General features: G+C 39.4%; 1 long non-coding RNA gene across 1 annotated transcript; it reads right to left on the bottom strand.

Annotated features, from left to right (window-relative positions):
* Positions 1–2,025: 2,025 nt before the first annotated feature.
* LOC103672152 lies at positions 2,026–15,274 on the bottom strand. Its single transcript, XR_571079.1, has 4 exons — positions 13,756–15,274; positions 4,725–4,888; positions 3,337–3,485; positions 2,026–2,406 (listed from the first exon to the last, which is right to left on the bottom strand). It is a non-coding gene; the product is annotated as an uncharacterized LOC103672152 (long non-coding RNA).
* Positions 15,275–17,550: the final 2,276 nt, after the last annotated feature.

The raw sequence follows: 17,550 nt of genomic DNA on the forward strand, positions 1-17,550 counted from the left end.
CTAAAATTGTGTCAGCACATATATTAGAAGCTTCTACATTCCAGAGGCCTTATAGTACTGTCATAATATTTTAAAATAAACTTTCTTTCTCTTTCTTTTTCTTTCTTTCTTTTTCTTTCTTTCTTTCCTTCTAAATTGAAAATTTTAGAACCCAGCAAGTTTAACCAAAATCTGTGGCGTTGGTACTTTGGGAAAAATATGTACATATGACGTATATTTTTGTAAAGTTAAACTCAGCTTAGTGCAAGTTTTATTGGAGAAATCATTTCACTGATTGAATAATCTTTGTCCCCATACAGTTTACCATAATAAGATTTTCAATTATTCCATTGCAGGATATTGAGAGCATTTAGAAATAGCTGTGTGCTGCATTAGAAATGAAACAGAAGCATTGTTTAGACTCCTTAGCCAAAGTCCCCTGAGATAGCCCAAGCTCTGGAGTTAGATAGACTCTCAACTTGTCTGTCTTAAAAAAGGCTTTTACACAAATGGGATCCTCATTCATTTTGAGTTGCTGCAGACAGAAGCAGAGGTAGAACTCTTTCATGTACCTACAACCTCTGTTACTATCACACTCTCTTCCTCACAGACAACATGTTTCCCAAGAAGCAAAGAAGGAACATGGACATCGGGAATCCTCGAGACGGAGTTTCACTGCATTATCATAGGAAGCTTCCCGCTATTGAATTAGCAACAAGCAGATTTTATCACTTACATTTTTGTGTGATTTAAAGTATTTTAAAAATGATGTGTTTAAAGTATTTTTAAAATAATGACATTTTTCCCCTTAACTAAAATTTCATGGTTGACCCTTCCATCATATGGATTCTATCTTTAAGTATTTGGTAATATTCTGAGCCGAAAGTGAAATCATAGTTATTTTATGCACAAAGATGTTCAGAAAGGGAGACTTGCTTCCGCGAATGATTCCTGCATTTCTGAAACAATTTTCCTCAAGTCAAACTGGCAAGAAAGACCTGAACTCCATTAGTTGAAAATTTTCACCCTTTTGAAATGATTTAAGGACCTGTCCTTAGTAATTTTGATTAAAGATGAATGTTTTGAAATTCAGTCCCTATATCCAAGGTATATCTCCCAGAGTCCTACTAGAATCTTGAATAGACAGCCGAGCAGCATACACAACTTACACATACCAAAATGCCAATATATGTATTCAGCTTTGTAAATACGGCTTTAAAAATACCTCGCCATATTTAGCCACTCCTAAATATGTATTTACACAAGTCTACACACTGTAAGTGTTTACCTGGGAGACAGGAAAGGTCTCTCTGGTAAATAATATGGGTTTTATAGCCTTTCATGAAGGAATTTTTTGTTTGCTATGTAGAAAAAATCAGCTCCTCTCAGTTATAATTTAATAAAATTTTTCTTTCCCTGCAAATTTACTGCATAGCACTTGAGGTAAAGCCCGGTAATGTTCAGAAAGAAAAAAAAAAAAAAAAGACAACACTGGTGTTATCTTTGGGTACAGAGTGGCTTTGATTCATTTTGCTAAAAACTACAGAGGGTAGAAAGCATGGATATGATTTCTGAAAACCAAACAAATAAAAATAACCTGTCAGATATATTTTAGAGCTAAGGCTATTGAGTAATTATCTATTTTTTCAGGTTAAAAAAGAAATCAGAATCTTTAGGAAGATCCAAATGATTAAAACTACTTTGCCCTGAATTTTCTAGATCATTGACTTAAGTTTATACTTTATATTACATGAGTGGGTATAAGTTAAACATTTTCAGCTGATAAGCAAAATTGTGTTAAATCCAACATATGAACAAATTCTTACAGAAAAGCAGCATTGCCCAGTACACCAGTCCAAGGACAGAAAATGTTCGGTGCACACTCTTAGCTGGCAAATACATGGCCTTGAGCAATTGAGTTGATCTGACTTACGTTTTTGAATTTGTAATTAGGTTGTGATCTACCTAGATCTAATGAATGATGGATCTGTACTGATATATTAAGTACTGAATATTAATAGAGAAAAAATTTGTTTTTAAATAAGACACATTTTCCTTTTTTTAATTGAAAGATACAATGTGAGGTAGAACATGATGCTTGGAATTAAAGAGATGCCCTGTTATTTCGTAGGTTCTCACAATTTATTCACCATCACCTTCCCCACCTTCACTCTCCCCTTAGAATCTTAAAGCTTTTGAAATCACCTAATATTAAGCAAGTGGTCCCTGACTTTCATGAACCACTTTAGGGACCCAGAAATGGACATGGCTTAATCTGGAGTCCTTTAAAGTTTTGGGGGAGGTTCTTTCTGAAGGGACCACTATCCTAATCAGCTCACTTCCTTCTAGAAGATAAATGTGCAGGATTTCCAGCAGCTTGTCTCTGGAACCACTGAAGATGTTCCTGTCATCAGTGGACTTAGAGACCTACAAGAGAACAAAAAGACAGAGGCCCCTTACATGAATTCTAAAGACACTTAATAAATTACAGCTTTACGGTTAAAGGACTCCTCTTCTCGTTCTTTGTTCTGTGTCTTTCAAGAATTTTCTCTTTCAGAATCTTTCTGTGCATGGGTGCTTGGACACTGAATATATGAGTTTGATTTATGTTGAGAATGTGGGAAATATGGGCACTTTTGGCAAGTCCAGATATTGAAACATTTCAGGCTTTTTTCAGGATAGAAACATATCAGTTTTTTTAATGGGCCCAATTATTTCACCCTCACATAAAATGCCTGTTGAAATTTGTCAATGCAAAACAAGTGCTTGTATGCCTTCCTATCCTATCTCATCTCTAAACACAGCTTTGAAAAGATCAGGTTTACACACACACACACACACACACACAAGTAGGTGAGAAAATGTTTACATGTCAAATTCAGATGGCTTAAAGCAGTTTACTTTTAAGACTTTTTCTTCCATTTGTTCTTAAATTGCTGAAAGATGCGTGCTATCATGTAAGATTAAAACAATCCTTTAAAATGAAAATATGATTTGTTTTACGTTTAAATGTACTAGAAATTTAAATACAATGATATGCTTGATGAACATGGAACGGGGGTTTTACAAACTAGGTCATTAATTCAAATCTGATCCAGAGAGTGCTGAATATCCTATAGCTGTCTGTTAGGAGTATCTAAACTAAATATAATAAATAAATATCTGACTATATTTCATACAAAAATTATACTTATTCTACTAACTGAAATGGAACACAATATACTATTTGTGTGTTCAATTTATACTTTTGAAAGTCATTCTTTATCATCTTACATATTCACAAAAGAACAGAAAATTCATTGTGTGCCAATAATACCCACACATGTGCACTAAAAGACACAAAAATACATTGCCCACCTTCTGAGTATGAATCAGCAGGATACAATTCTCTCAGCTGCATCCTAGATCCTCACATACCTATGGACATGGCAGGTTAGAAGGATGACTCCTGTGTATAGCGAATCCATTCTGGCCGCAGTGAATTACATCCCAGGGGACTGCAAGAACTAACACAGGAGCAAAATTACTGACCCTTACACTGGAATCACAGCCGGTTAGAAAAAGCACTGCCTTCTGTCTCTTAGTATCTCTTAGACATTAGAAAAAATACAATTTCTATTCATTTACTTCTGACCAGTCACTCCACACCTTATCCCCATTAACACTCAGGCATAAGTTTAGAGAGTCAGAGTACTTGACAAAGACCTACTACGCTAAAAATTGCCTCTCCATCTTCTTGCCTCTTTTCCTGGAAGCAAACATGTGTACTTTGACTCTCTTCTTTAAGGGTTCTCTCCTGAAACTATGGCAAGACTTCAGAATTCTTGAGTTTGGATGGAGACTGAGGCCCACATCTCTTGGGATGAGGGGATAGTGTGAAGGAGGCTCAGTCAGAATTAAACTGCAACCCTTTGTGTGCCTGGCAAATGTAAAACTCCTAGAGGACAGTCCTACTCCAGTCTGGTTAAGTCAGTCCTGATGCGTGCTGCTTCGTTCGTAACGCTACCTTCTAAGACTGCACAGTACTCAGGGGAGAGAATACAGGGTCAAAAATGAAATGCAACATACCCTACAGAGTGCAGTTGAAAGTGCTGGGACTGCTTAGAAAAAAAAAATTGAGAGAATTTGGAATTCCCTTCAAATATCTTATTAAGGACTGTTATGCAGAAGATGGATTAGGCTTATTTTGTAGCTTATTCTGGCTGAATATAAAGAACTTCCTATGAGTTTGTGCTGTTCCAAGAAAGAATGGACTGCCTGCCTCAAGAGAACCTAGATAGTATCCAGCACAGGCTAGATGGCTTCCTGGGAGTTGGGCTGGATGACCTTTAAGCCTCTTCTCAATGCTGAAGTTGAATGAATCTATAAAACCAATCCAGTCAGGAGAGTTCCAAGGGGGCTCACAGCAGTTTCAGGATACTGTCACACAAAGTCATTGTAACTAGGCATATCCTCATTTTGGTTGCTTCTAAGCCCAGGATTTTTTTCAAGGAGGCTGAATTTCCTGCATTGAATGTGACTGTAAAAAGAACATGAATTCTCCCATCAGAGAATCCTGGTTTAGAATCCTGGCCCTTCCATTCTAGCAATTGTGTGAGTTTGAGGAAGTCAACGAATCCAAGAATCTCAGTCACAAAATTTAGGATTACTATTCCCATCTCACAGAGTAGTTGTGAGCACATTAAATGATCTGTATACTACCTGGTGTTTGCAGTAGGTATTATCTGCTGTAGGCGCATACGTACATGGTGCGTAGTATCATGGCCTAAAAAGCCCACTTCAAGACCTCATGGTAGAGATGATCATACTGCAGAAAGTTCTGAATGCAGTGAGCTAGGGTGATGTGTGTCAAGTACCCGCTTCTAAAAAGGTTCCCTTTTCCATCCAGAATACACACATTTATGTTAATCTGTAAAGAAAAAAGATCCTACTGTGGAAATTGTGCTATAAACATATAAAATGTGGTAAATGAAATAATAATCACAGTGATGAACTTTATCAAAATTTACATGAGATGAATAATGCAAAGGCAGAGGAAATTATTCTCTACTAGCAGCAGAAATCCTCTACGTGGCTCCCTCTTAATTTCAAGATGCTTCTAGTAATGCAGTCTTTCTGATTATTGCAGCTCCTTTATCTTTTTAAAATCAAATCACCTAAGGATGGAAGCTTTGGTCACAAAGACAATGAGAACTGCCTGATTTCTTTTCTTTTTTTTTTTTTAAGATTTATTTATTTGAGACATAGAGAGAAAAGAGAGAGAGAACTAGTGGGGGGTGGGGCAGAGACAGAGGGAGAGAATCTCAAGCAGACTCCCCCCTGAGCCAGAGTCTGACGCACTCAATCCCATGATCCTGAGACCATAACCTGAACCAAAAGCAAGACTCAGATGCTTAACCAACTGAGCCACCCAGACACCCTGCCTGATTTCTTTTCTAAAGAGATTCTTTTCACTCTCATCAGGTGAATCAAATTCCCAAACTAAAAATTGTGATTTTCAACCAAAGAGGTGATTATTTTCATGTATAAATAGTTGGTGAGTTTGAAAGTGGAATCAAAGATCTCTGATCTAGTCAGTCTTTACAACATGCATGGGGTATTTTTGACATAAATTTATACTTTTACCATCCTTTGAAGAACACCTACAGCCACTTCTGGGTTTTTCAGTTTGAACAGGAACTTATACACAATTCACCCTGAAATTGTAGTATTAGCTACAGTTCCTACTGAAATGATTCTGTGTGCCCAAGAAGGGACGATTAGATTTGATGGAAACATTTACTCCTTTAGATTTGTAACCTTAAACACACAGCTAAGTTAGGCGACCTTTTCAATGGTTGAATTCCTTTAGGCAATCTGGTTACAATACATGACAATGTGACATCCAAAGATGCTTGGCTTTCTGGGGCGCCTGGGTGGCACAGCGGTTAAGCGTCTGCCTTTGGCTCAGGGCGTGATCCCAGCGTTATGGAATCGAGCCCCACATCAGGCTCCTCTGCTATGAGACTGCTTCTTCCTCTCCCACTCCCCCTGCTTGTGTTCCCTCTCTCACTGGCTGTCTCTATCTCTGTTGAATAAATAAATCTTTAAAAAAAAAAAAAAAAACAAAGATGCTTGGCTTTCAACTTGCAAGAGAGGCTGGCGGTAGGGAGCTCATGTTCCAGGAACACAATTCTCTAGCCCCAGCATAAGTACTCTTGCTCATAGGAGAGGAGGCAAATTATCCAAAGGCGAAGGCTTTGGGACAGCCTCTGGCTTCCTGCCCTACCTTCATGTGGCAGTAATTTCCCTACACAAGAGGCAGAGGGCCTGTCCTTGACACACAGTGTCTGCCTTGCCTCCCACACACAAACCCACAAGAAAGTCTGACCCAGCGAGTATTAAGAAAAAAGCCCTGACCTGACCACACAGCAATTCTGGGGCATGAGCAGTAGCCACTGCCGTGCCCCTGGCAAGGGTTTCACTGCATCCAACTGAAAGTGGGCATAATAAAATTCCTTTGTCAGAGTCCCAATGGAGTGTTGGCAATTGAGTGCATATTGTCCCCTTGGTAGAAACGACTATGAACAGCATGAAATCTATGCTTTGGCAGCAAGAGAACTTGGTGCTAGCATTTTTCTAAACTGAAACAAGACAAATGAGTTGGCCTGATACTTACAAGTTATCTTACATGTTAAATCACCTCTAAAAATAAAAAAAAGAAAAAAGATTGAAAGAAAATTATAAATCTTATGAAAGGAAAAAGATGGTTAGAGAAGTTTTATGCTTGTAAAGAATGATTTTAAAGCATCTTGAGAAGCCTGAGTTGAGGAAACAAAGAATTGTGAGCACCTAAGTTGCTTTAGTCTGTTCAGAATTCAAGGATTGAGGGGCAGGGTATGAACAAACTCCCACAGTAACTCAGAGAGTACTTACTTGTAATTAGTCAAAAAGTTCTCATACACAGTAAGTTATTACAAAGTTCAGGAAATAGCAGGCACTGAACTTAGGCACTAAACAAACACAAATAGAAATAGATGCTGCCTCACAAAAATCAATTCACAGACATAAGGTATAAACCTTCTGGATAGCAAAGGATAAGCAGTAAAAACTAGAGAAATTTGATTACAGGCATTAAAAAGTGGAGTAAATATGCTAGGGAAATAGTCATATATCTTTTTCTTCCTCCAAAATTTCTCAATGTGCTACTAAGCCTTCATTTTCTTTCCCCTCTCTACTCTGATAGATGGCATTATTGATCAGAGACCCTGCCTCAGTTCCTACAAGGTCTGGATCATTGTTACTTCTCCATTTCCTAACTGGCTTCTGACTTACTGGCCCAAAGAAGATGGGCATAGCCCTAGAATAGGTTCAAGTTCTAAGCAACACAAACACAATGCTTCTTCCCAAAGGAATGTTTTGAGCTTTCTTTCATGGGAATAGTGTGTGTCTTAACCCAAATGAGGACAGAAGACCTCTTTGCTCATGGTCCCCACTACACTCAGAGAGCACAGATCCCGGGAACAGAAAGAAGAATAGGGGCAAAGCTTCCACACTCTATGTTCCTGATACAATGTGATAAAACAAACCACTTCATTATTTGTCATCTAATTCAATCTCAAACCAAATCTGATTTGAAAAGCACAATGGTTATCAGATCAAAAACCTGGAGATGCTTTACAAAATACGAGACAAAGATATAGACGTATGCATGAGCTACACATAGTGACATTTTAAAATACAGCAAAAAATGTATAAATCCTTTCCCTAATACGCCCAAGATTTTAAAAGTAAAATGAAGAATCTGTCAATGAGTCTGAAACTGAACCACTCTAACCAGGCTCAATGTTTATAGATGACGAGGAGCCAAACCAATAATAATATTGTGGCATTGATTCTTTATGGTCTCAGTCACACCCACCTCATCACTTAATATATTTTTCCTTCTAATATGTGTTCAATCCTTTTTGACGGCTTGGCTCAGAGCTTAGATAATAGAGCCAAACCATATCCCTTTGGTCGGTCTCAAGCTTGGCTGGACTTCCGATGACTTCCACATACTAAGAGCCACTCTCACAAAAAGCCTCATATGATAAAGCCACCTGCCTAACAAGTAATAAGAATCAGCATTTCTTGATTAGTTGTACCAGCTAGTCACCATGTTTAGGGCTTTACACACACTACGTCATTTAATCCTTCCAAGAACCCACTGACCTCATTAGCTCCATTTTACAGATAGGGAATTGAGGCAGGGAAGTTAGGACTTTCTCAAGGTCACAGGGTAGCAAATGGCGGGAACTTAATTCTGTCAATTACGTTAAAATTGCCGCAGGTTCACACAGTGTCGTTTGGCTACACTTTGAGGCAGATTTCCTGACTCACTTTTGGAAATGTAGAAAGCTTCACATGGCTGTATCATGTGAAGATTGGCCAGCATTTCTGAGGTGTCTGACTGGGAAATAAGTTGCTCACCTTCAGATAGTACAGAGGTCTAACGTTCACAAACACGCAATCAATGACTAACTCTACCCTCTGCCACCGTCACCTCCACCAACAAGAGAACTGCTTCACAACCACACGAAAGATTATTTTTTATGACTTGCAGGGTTTTTTTTTTAATTTCTTTTAATGTAATGTAATGTAGTATGGTGTCTCCCTGTTTGCAGATACTGGGGGCAGGATTATAAAAAGTGTGAGCTACCTCAGGCCAAACCCGAAATAGCCCCGGTCCTTCCATCCCTGAACTTCAAAGCCAGCCCATTCTCCCTGCGCTGCTGTGGTGACTTCTGCAGTGGTCACGGGCGTGCAGCCTGGGTGGTCCCCCATATCCAAGCATTCCCTGCGCCAGGGAGCAACCACATGCCCTGGTTCTGGGGACGGAAAGGCAAGGGAGGAAAAGACAGAGCTGATAAATACACCCTGGCTTCCCCAAACTCTCCCTTGGAGAAAGTCAAATATATATGAGCCGAATGTGCTTACACAAGGCAAAGCTTTTCAACAGTACACCACCGCCCCACACGGTCTACGGTTTTTCCTTCCTGACTACCGCAAAGCAACATGGGAGGCCACATGGCACCTCGTGGGGTGTGGGAAGATCATGAAACTAGAAGTAAAGAGACCCAAGTTCTGATTCTGTCACTCACAAGCTCTGTCACTCATAAGCCCTAATTCTTAGTTCTCTATGCCCATCCATATTCTTCATTTTATGATTCTCTAGGTGTTGGGCATTGGAGCTTATTTGTTTATTTCCTGAATATAGGAAAAACATAAAGTATTTCTCCCAAATTTCCTCAGCCCCTGACTCTGTTAGAGGAAAGTACTAATTGACAGTATGCAAGTTCTAGTGTAAAGAGTATTCAATTAGAAATCAGCTTTTGCATCTTGGAGAGAGCAGACAGGAAGTCCCATGGAGGGCCTAGACTCACCTCAAGCACATCTCTTCTCAGGAGAGAGAACAGAACATTGTCACCTGCAAAAGCAGGAACTTAGCAGTAACACTGTCCCCACTGAGCATTTGGAGAAACCTCTTTCTCCAGCTTGTGATGGGGCTTTAATGTGAGGGACATTATCCAGAAAGGCCTGGTAGAAACAGAGAACCACCAGCCTATGCAGCTCTGGGGGAAGTTTCTCTTCTTTATGAAACTCTTTTTTTTTTTTTAAGATTTTATTTATTTATTTGACAAAGATAGAGACAGCCAGCGAGAGAGGGAACACAAGCAGGGGGAATGGGAGAGGAAGAAGCAGGCTCATAGTGGAGGAGCCTGATGTGGGGCTCGATCCCGGAACACTGGGATCACGCCCTGAGTCGAAGGCAGACACTTAACCACTGTGCCACCCAGGCGCCCCTCTTTATGAAACTCTTAAAGGAACCAGCCCTAGCATTGGGAAGAATACCAAGGTTCCTTGAACTTAAAAAAAAAACAAAACAAAACAACAACAACAACAAAAACAGGTGTCTGGATGTTCAACAATCACGGGCTGCAAGGTGGGGAGGAAGAACTGGCTTTTCTTTGAAGCTAGAATCCATTTGGCATGTGTTCAGTAGATACAAGGAGCAGATCCCATGGTCACAGGTTGTTTTATCTAAATTTTTGGTCCCGGTTTCCTTTGTTGTGAGTTCCAAGCTGCTTTGCACCCTTCCATCCTTTACAACTATTGAGTCTCTTCTACAGATCTGTAAAAATAAACAGGCCATTTCCAGATTACCAGCCAGCGACACCACATCCTGTGTTAGAGGTAATGATAACTAAGAGTAAGGCAGGTAGTCCCCCAGACGCATCTGGGAAGCATCCTCTTCTCTGAACAGAAGCACACAGCATTCGATTCTAGCCAAAGCTTGTTTGGCCTTGTGGTCTGCTGAGTTGAAATGGTTATGCCATTTTTTGTGTGTGTGAATCTAAAGATTATGTTTTTCATCTGACATTTTTCCTTTTTTTAAATTTTGGTATAAAAAAGTAACCCCCGGGGGAAACTCCACTGGCTTAGGCCATGAATCCCAGGTGTATCCTAATTAGCTTTAAAACTTATTAAAAAAAAAAAAAAACTTCAAGTTGAAGACAGCTAAGGAACTAGCAGCCACAGTTTGGGCTAATTAACTCTTCTGGTAACATCTACTGACTGGAACTGTGGTCTCAAAGATTCTGTGATAAGGTAGCTACCCAGGATCTTATCTGCACTTTTAACTCCTTTTAAATTAATCAGCTTTATCATGATTAACAACCTGAAATTATTTTTAGCTCTAGTTCTTATTTATTCTTTCCCCCATTCCATTAATGTATTCTTCACTTTCTCCCAGCCAAACCCTCCAATCTCTACTTAATATATAGAAATTTCATGAGACCAGCACCTCTCTACTCCCAAACGTGCAGGAACATACACTGGGGGGTAAGTGTAAGGAGTAGTCTTTGTTCTGCATCCTGCATTTGGCATTCTCAGAAGCGTGGGCAGAATGAGGATGGGCAAAGACAGAAATATTGCCAGATTCCACTCAGAGAACTCTCATTCTGCTCCTTGGAATCTTAAGCTGCCCTCTCCATCTTCCCTAACTCCTCAAGGGAATGTGTTTTCACTTGGAGCAGTCTCTTGGTAGCTGATATGCAGTAAAAGGAAAACCGCACCTGCGGTTATATCACAGCCCAGGGAGGGACTAGCTATAGATCCGTTAATCTTATCCATCCTTCTGGGATGGCCTGTGACAGTTGGCAAATGGGCCTGGAAAGACTGCAATAATAATATAGTCCTACTGACCTCTCTCCTACCACCTTGTAAGGACAGGTGTCCCTTCAGGAAAACTTAGGTTTCATCCAGTTTACAGTTTACATAGCCTCAGAAGGCTACTCAGAAGACTTAGGCGAGAAATAAAAAATCTCTAATCTTCTATTAAGGAAAAGGAATATTGGCCCAGAAATCAAAAGAGCTAGCCTCTAATCCCTTCTCTGCCATTAACTTGTGACTTTGGAGAAAACAGTGTCTTCACGTGAACATTATTAAGCCAGAGGATTCTAAAGGCCCTTTCCATCTATAAAGATTCTATGAAAGAATGTACTCTCCCATTTGCTCCTTTGAAGACCAACTGCTATAACTGCTAACTCCTGTCCAGATATCAGACAGAGGAATCAGACTCAAGGAAACCCAGATTTACATTTCGTAGGACTCTAAGAGAATTTTCAAAGACAAACTTTTACCACTCTTTTCTGAAATCAGAGAGCTCTTGCATGCCAATGCCAGTTATAAGACCTACATGAAATAAAATATCATTTTTTCTGATGAATTGATCACCAGTCAGAAGGTTTAATTCAGATTCCCTGATGAAGCAATAAAGCAACTCTAAAAGTTGAACAAAAATAAATAAAGGGGGGCGCCTGGGTGGCTCAGTCATTAAGTGTCTGCCTTCAGCTCAGGGCATGATCCCAGAGTCCTGAGATCTAGCCCCGCATCAGGCTCCCTGTCTCTCTCTCTCTCTGTCAAATAAATAAATAAAATCTTGAAAGAAAGAAAGAAAGAAAGAAAGAAAGAAAGAAAGAAAGAAAGAAAGAAAGAAAGATGACTACAACAATATAAACACCAAACGAACATTTTACTCCTTATTTTGTGCCAGACATTGAGCTAGGAATTTCTGCCTGTGCTATCTCAGCTTAGCATTATAAACAGGCTCAGTCCTCTCATTATGTTCAATTATCACCCCCCGACCCAGGACAGCCTGCTATATGCCGACCTCCAGCACAGAGATATTGTATAAGGCAAGACCTTTATACACAGGCACACCCAACCAGTCCACCCACCCTATGGGCTTCCAGAGACTTCATCTCAACACATCACTTCCTGGAAAGAGGAAAAGAGTTCCCTATTTGTCAAAAAGAAAAGAAGTCTCAGTGTTTGCCTTTTTCTGGTATACTTCCTTCTGGTCTCTGAGAGTATTTTATCTACACAAGGAGGGTCACTCTAATGTCCAGATCAATATCTGCAAAAGCTTTTAAGCTGTAATAACCATGATCTTCAGCACTCAACATATCCTGACAAGACCCCCTTCATGTCAAGTGAAGTGGGTAAACTCTTAGGAAGGGTTTTTTAGACTCACTCCTTGGCTACCAGTACTTTTAGCAGAAAAGTCCATAATCATTAAGCCAAATATGCAAGGGAATAGGCATTCCCAACAACATAGTTTTAATTTTCTTTAAATCCAACCAGCACAAACTTCATCACTACATTGTTGCTAACTAATGAGTTGAATTTTGGCAGCCCATTAATCTTAATTTTGTAAACATTGATTTTTTTTCCCCTAGGTTTTGAATGGAGCTAAAATTAGCATGGGTTTTTGTTTTGTTTGTTTGGGGGGTCTTTTTTTAGTATAACCTCCTTTTCAACTTCCTGCTACTGGATATTTTATTGCAACAAACAGCTCTATCCTTGACCAGGGTCTAAAAAGAAGTCAGAGGAGTTCTGGGAATAATGGTCCCACCTCTCATCTTGTTTCACACACTTCCCCTGTCCCTTCTGGGACATGGAGCCACCACTGACTTCTAAGGAAATTCACTTGAGGCTCAATTAAAACTATGGGGCACAGAGAAGAAGCAGCATGCCCTCACCTTTTCCTCCCCGGTAAGATCTGTTTCCAGGACCAATCCTATATAGGAGAACTTTTGAGGGTTTGTGGTATAAGACGCAACTAGAAGGTTCAGGCCAGCCCTCATTCATTTGACAACTGCTGGTTTATCTCAAGTTTCTTTCATAAATGCAAATGCCTAAAGATTAAAGTTCAAATGCCTAAAGATTAAAACTGAGAGGATCTCTCCTACCAAAGGGAATGCTCATGGCTTCCAATCTCTCCCCCAGCTCGATCTGGCTTCTTAGCCACTGCCATTCAGCAAACACAGTTTAGGGAACAGCAGTTTTATTAGTGTTGGAGATGTGTGGTATGAACTACATTCTTTCCAGCTAAGCTGAGAAGATCATTTCACATCACTCATTTTCTCATTATGCCCTCTCTTTGGCATGGTCTCACTTACAACAGGCTACCCATCTTTCCTTTTTCCTTTTTTCCTCTGTGATAGCCTATTCTAGAAGGTTTTGAGCCCTTGCCCCTTATTTTCCTCAGAACAACCATACTGTAGCCTCCAAGATTCTCTCTTCCCTTCTCTACCATACACCTAGTCAGTTGCCATTACTTTATATTTCTACTAATAAAATACGAATCCAATCTCTGAGCATCATCTGATAACTTATGACAAACCAATCACATTTCTTCCTTTGAAGCATCCTGACATTTATCACTTTCCTTCAATATTTTATGCTACTCACTGAAATTCTAAAAGCAGTCATCTAATCAGTCTTGGGGGAGGGAGAGCATCTCCAGGCAGAAGGCTGTACTTGTGGTGATAAAGTACAAAGGTCCAACGGTTAGACAGCAGACAGCCAAGCAGAAATCTTCATGCTGCTACGTACTGGCTGCATCTCCTTGGTCATGTTCCATAAGCTCAGAAACAGCGACCCAGAGTCTGGATAGAAGAGAGCATGTTTAGCAGACAGGTTCTGAATTTGCTAAAGCAGAGCAGAAATATTTCAAACCTTCATCCACAGGAAGATAGAGTGGGATCAGCTTCCATTGACTTCACTGGGTGTGAGCTTTTCACTCTGGATCTCTTGTTGTCGTCCAAGTGTGACAAAGAAGTTTCGTCAAACCTATCTCTTAGCAATTGACAGTGGTTCATTAGAACTCTGTGTTGAGAATTCTGAGGCCACTGGCTCTTAGAGAAACAAAGCATGATTGATTATTAATGTCTTCCATGAAGAAGGAGAAAAAGGTGGCTTACATGTTTATGTCTGCCCTCCAGGCAGTGTAAACAATGGAGGTCAAGGAGGGCAATTTCAGCCAAAGAGTGACATGATAAAAGACATGTTTTAGAAGATTAATCTGGCAACAGATTATAGGAAGGGTTGCTGACACAGAAGTAAAAAAAAAAAAAAAAAAAAAAAAAAAAAAACCAATTTGGAAGCTTTTGCCAAAATCAGGACAGCAACCATGCAAACAGAAAAGAAGGACTACATTTAAGAGATTTTAAGAACTAATCGATATACTTAGCATGACTTCCAAAGAGCCTTTAAACTGAGGGCGTTTTTTAATAGATTTCATTTTTTAGAGCAGTTTTGGGTTCTCAGCAATATGGAACAGAGGGTATAGAGATTTCCTATTCACCCCCGACCCCCACACTTGCACAGCCTCCCCCATTATCACCACCCCCCACCAGAGTGGCACATTTGATACAACTGATGAACCTACACTGACACATTATAATCACCCAAAGTCCATAGCTTACATGAGGGTTCACTCTTGGAGCTTTACATTCTATGGGTTTGGACAAATGTATAATGACTTATATCCACCATTATAGTATCATACAGAGTAGTTTCAATGTCCTATAACTCTTCTGTGCTCTTCCTATTCCCTTCCACCAGCCCTAGCAACCACTGATCTTTTTACTGCCTCCATAGTTTTACCTTTTCCAGAATGTCACAGAGTTAGTCATAGTATATAGCTTTTCAGAATGCCTTCTTTCACTTAGTAATATGCATTTAATTTTCCTCCATTGGAATGAGATTGGCAGCTCATTTCTTTTTAGTGCTGAATAATATTTTATTGTCTGGATGAACCACAGTTTATTTACCTACTCAAGGACACCTTGGTTGCTTCCAGCTTCCATGGGCAGGTTTTTGTATGGATGTAAGTTTTTAACTCTTTTGGGTACATTACCAAGCAGCACAACTGCCGGATCAAATGGTAAGAGTATGTTTAGTTTTGTAAGAAACGGACAACTTGTCTTCCAAAGTGACTATATGCCATTTTCCTTTCCCACCGACAATGAATGAGAGTTCCTAATACTCCACATCCTCACCAGCATTTGGTGTTGTCAGTGTTCTGGATTTTGGCCATTCTAGTAGGTATGTGTGTTATCCCATTGCTGTTTTCATTTGCATTTCCTGTTTGACATATGGTGTGGAGTAGAGTTAAGGCATCTTGATTCTTGAGAAGGATACCTGTATTGGCTAGTTCTTACATTAACAAAGATTCATTTATTTCATTCATCCATTCCTAAGCAACGTCACCTAGGAGACAGCAAGATAAGAGGACATTTGAAATACAGTACAGGTAAATTTTGACAAATGACAGGTAAGGAAAATTTTGGATGAGATGCATTCCTAACATTGGTGAGTATTTTGGTCAACACGGTCAACTTTTACCCTGGTAAAGCAGAGGCCATCTAGAGAGACTCAATGACCTTGGGCAGAGGTGTTAGAAGATACTGAAAATAAATCTTGCCTTCTTCATAATTTTGACCAGCAGCTCTGGCCCTGCCTTAGTTCATTCACTTTTGCCTCTCCATCTTGTGATAGGTACATCATGACACTTATCCCGGAAGTAGAGACACAAGGCTGACACCAGATCTCATTTCAAAGACAAGTCTCTTAAAAGGCCTCCCAGAGCATAGAGCAGAAGGAAAAGGAAGACACTGATTATAATCACTAATACTGAAAATGTATTCATTTGTTAATTTATTGAGGGACCACTATGTATGAAGCTCTGAATTAAAAAGCATTTCAGAGATTGGGCACATTCAGGATGGTATGGCCATAGAGACATACTTTGATTTGCCGTTTGCTTTCTTATTTGTGCAGTAGTGTGTTGTTTAATATTTACATTAAATATTTAATATTTACATTGCAGATTTTCCAACTCTGTTTTATTTTTGACCCTTAGTTTTATACCACTGTGGCTGGAAATATACTTGGTATGATTTCAGTCTTCTTAAATTTGTAATATTCGTTATGTCTCTTTTTATGTGATTTAACCAGGGGATTCTTCTGTGTGTACTTAGAGAAAATGTGTATTCTACTTTTCTTGGATGGAAGGCTTTATATATACCTTTTAGAACCATGTATTCTGAAGTATGCTTCAAGTAAAAAAAATGTTTTGTTGAAAAAAACATTAACTGAGGATACTCGTTTAAAATAAAGCATATCAGAGGGGAGGTTGGAGGGACGGGTGAAATAGGTGAAGGAGATTGAGAGTACACTTATGACGAGCACTGAATAATGATATATAGAATTGCTGAATCACTATATTGTACACCTGAATCTAATATAATACTGTATGTTAACTATACTAGAATTAAGATTAAAAATTTAATAAAAAAATAAAAATAAAAGCACTTCAAAATTATATGACGTATATCCTCCAGAAACATACATTCTACCTAGGAGAAAAAATACATCTTTATTAAAATTAAGGAATAGATTAAGAGATGGCACAGGCCATAGATGGCAAATGTCCCTGCCTTATAATAGTAATTGTCTTAGGTATGGTACAAGTTGAATGAATGATTTGGGGAACGGGAATAACCATTCATGTAAGTGCAGAATCACAGAGATTTTCCAAAGCTAGACAAATGGTAGGCAAACAGGAATAACCAATGAGGAAGGGCTGTTTGGAGAGGACTGGCCCTGACTGGGGCTCCCTCCTTCCTGCACAAATGTGTTGATTATGTGAACCCAACTAGGCTGGGGGAAAGATGATTGGAACATTTCCTTAGACAATGGCCCAATTGAAAGGTCACTTCCTGACACTTTCCATGTCCCTGAGGGGGAATCCCATACTGGCTCCCAGTAAACAGAGATGTCTATGTTGAAAGCCAGGCTTCCAAACAAATCCTGCCTGCCAGAGTCATAGGCCCCCACTTTGGGGTTTAGAGATGAATTAAAGATAAGTATTCATGCTTAAATGTCCACTCATATATAATGAAATCTGTAGTTTTTCAATTTACAATCATTGCAAAGTAGCCGTGTTTTCCTTTACTTTGTTGACTCTATGATTTTTCATATCATCTGAGAAACAGAAATTCTTCACTCCCAAATGAGCAACATTTTGAACTCAACCCTGACCCTAACGTGATAAAAATCTGTGCCGTTGAAAAGAAACATAAAGTGTTTTGTTGTTTTGTTCTGTCTCTTCCCCTGAAAGCCATCCAAGGGCAGAATCCTGTTGCCTTTGTTCACAATAAATACGACATAGAAAGAACATGGTATTTTAGACAGAGCTTT

The sequence above is a fragment of the Ursus maritimus genome, unplaced genomic scaffold (genome assembly GCF_017311325.1).
Source record: "Ursus maritimus isolate PB19 unplaced genomic scaffold, ASM1731132v1 scaffold_5, whole genome shotgun sequence".
Taxonomy (NCBI): Eukaryota; Metazoa; Chordata; class Mammalia; order Carnivora; family Ursidae; genus Ursus; species Ursus maritimus.